Below are 3,305 nucleotides of genomic sequence, written 5' to 3'. Positions count from 1 at the left end.
TGTATAAAATTATGTAAAATAATAACAAATTATGGTTGATTGCAATATTTTGAAAATATAAGGGGGTTATTTGTTGTAATTGAAAGTACAGGGGGTAAGTTGCACATGATCCTAAGTGTAGGGGGTTTCATATAATTTACCCTTATATAAAATCCGACTGATATGTCAATATATATATATATATATATATTTGTTAACTCCTTCTATATTTTAGATTTAAAAAGGAAAATATGCTTATTGTTTTTGCACTAGATGAGAACAATTGCACTGTGTTTTATATATATCTATTCATATTATTTTTTGTAAATTTTTATATAAAAATTGTTGTTTTGCTTTTGATAAAAGGTTTTGATGATAAAGAACTTCTTTGGAATTTGAAAATGATTAGCAAGATTAATTTGTAAAATATCTAAAATGGTTTTGATGATATTGTTGTTCAAAACCTTTATATATATTCCAATGATGTCAAAGAATAAAAATCATAAATGTCCTTTCAATATAAGATTCTTTGCGAAAAATATTTCATCTTGTAAAACAACATTATGACATCAAAGAAAAGTTATTTTGAAATCAAATGGATTATTGTATGAAACGTGTCAAAATTATTTTGCTTGTAATATTATTTTGATGATAAAAATCTTCATGATTATTTATTGATGAAAATCATTATGTTGAATATATTTGATGGAAAATTCTTTCATAATGTAAATCTTCATTTTTTATGATGAAATTTTTTTTCATCATATCTTCATTTTCAAAATAAAAATAAAGTATATATGCTTGAAAGTCAACTTTTTGTCAAATCATATAAACTCTTTAGTGGCAATCTTTTAAAAAATATCTTTTTACCAATTAATATATATTAATCAAATAAATGAGTATACGAGTTTTTGTAAGGCTCGCTTCCTAATATTCTATTTTAACATAGGATATTAGAAAGAAAATCATTATAGAGATGATATAGAACAAAATTGAACTCAATCAACAACTTATTTCATTTCTAGCAACAGAGACTAAATTAAGATTCAATTATATTTTTAGAATCTCATAACCCTAGGCTCTATAGTCATACAAAATAATAAGAGGCTCAAATGCCAATAACATAATAGATTCTCATCACTATAAAACCTCACCAAATCACTAACTAGGATCTTTGAAGTTAGGACGCATCTCCGTACACCACTATCCCTGGACTGCAGTCCTACTAGACTTGCCCCCAATAACAGTTTTTCCTTTACCTGGAATGGAAAAAAAGATCAAGTGAGCCACAAAACTCAGCAAGTTCGAGAAACAATAGACAATATATAGGATCCAAGAACATGATGATACTATGAAGAGAAATCAAGAACTCCACAATTATATATAAGATTCATATTTCATGAATTTATCAATTCAACTTAATATATCATGTCACCATGTATCACTATGCAAATGTGCATAAAATTTCAATATCATTATCAATTCTCACAGGCTCGTAAGCCATCAATCAATACATGCAATAGTGCATCATTTCATTATCAATATCAATTTTCCCGTCTCTCAAGCCATAAATCCATGCATGCAAAAGTGCATAAGTTCCATAAAATCTCACAAATAAATATGGAGCCAACCTGCTGAGCTATGGCCATCTCGTCTCGCGCTAGGTGCTCTAGGGTACCATTTCTCCCTCCGCACAAAATAATAGGTGCGCAAAACATATATATGCGTAACATGTACATGTATGCATCATGTATGCATTTGACAACCACATGTATTTCAAGTCTTGTTTCCGTTATATTCATACTTTCAACATTACATACCCATACTGACATTTTTTTATCATCAGATAAATTCAACATATCTTACTTCATAACGTTTTTCACGTTTAAGATGTAAATTATAATCTAGAAGTAATTTTGGGAGATGCTATTTAAGGTTAAACCTTGATTCAACATTTGGGGAGTATTAGAGATTTAATATGTTGTTTTTCCCTTCTTATAATTTCCTTGAATTCATTTAATTGGTTCCAGTATATAACTACTTGCATTTATGCTCATATCTCAATCATAATAAAGAATGGCAACCCAAAAATATTTTCATCTCACAAGCTGTTGCCATACTTATATATATTTTATACTCATCTCACAATACTGGACAACTGTTCACTCATCTCAAGTATACACACGCTACAGTAATTATTTTAAGAATTCATTAAATTAATTGATATTTTACTCTTGGGAAATAAAACAGTTTTGATAATGACTATATGAAAATTAATCTTCAAATCTATACATGAGTTTGAAGCAAAATTATGAAAATCAATCTTTCTTGAATTCTATAGGAAGTAAGGTTGAGTGTTAAGATTCAAAATTTATAACCTTTTGATAATCTCAACTTGTTTTCAAAAGAAACAAAACTAGGAAATGAAAAATGTTCAGATTTTCCAAATGGATAGTCGACTATGCGATTATGGTTTGTCGACTATGCCTATGGATAGTCGACTATGGCTTATGGTCTGTCGACTATGCCTATGGATAGTCGACTATGGATTTATGGATAATCGACTATATGGATTATGGATAGTCGACTATAGGCTTATGGATAGTCGACTATGCCTTATGAATAGTTGACTGCGGCTTATGGATAGTCGACTATGGGATTATGGATAATCGACTATGGCCAAGTTTCTATCGACTATGCCCAAGCTTCTGCCGACTATGAATGCGGGCTTTGAATATATAAGTGAATGCAAATGGGTTTGCTTTGAGTAGGGCATCCAGTAGCTTGGGTGTGGGTAATTATATGAACATATATATGTACATGGGTGTATGGCTTCCAAATATGCATAGGAGCCTGGGCATCCAAATGTTGGTTGGGTATGTATATATGTATAAATATATATGTAAGTGAGGAGCTATCAGCTCGTGGGTATATATGCATACCTCGGGTGGCTATTAAAATCAAACAGGAAGTATACATATGGCTATCTCAACATTATAGGAGGCTGCTCGAAATAGAGGAGAGCTCCTAGACTTGCAGCTTCTCTGATTACACATACGTATGTATATATATGAAAGTGGGCGGTTTGGATGGGGTGCTAAATATATGTATATGTATATGATTCGAATGAGGCATGGGGGAAAATGCACATTCGATTATAACTTAACACTTATTTTTACACAGATACAGAACGAGTAAGGATTCTGTATTGATTCAAAACCCAAATAAATGCCATTCACTGAAAGAACTTGGAGATGATTAAATCCCCTTTAGAGAAATCAACGAGACCCACAACTCATCGAGAATAAAAAATCTAAGTGTATGAA

The sequence above is a fragment of the Diospyros lotus genome, chromosome 4 (assembly GCF_014633365.1).
Source record: "Diospyros lotus cultivar Yz01 chromosome 4, ASM1463336v1, whole genome shotgun sequence".
NCBI lineage: Eukaryota > Viridiplantae > Streptophyta > Magnoliopsida > Ericales > Ebenaceae > Diospyros > Diospyros lotus.
The sequence above is the reverse complement of the archived record's forward strand: the minus strand, read 5'-3'. Positions refer to the sequence as shown.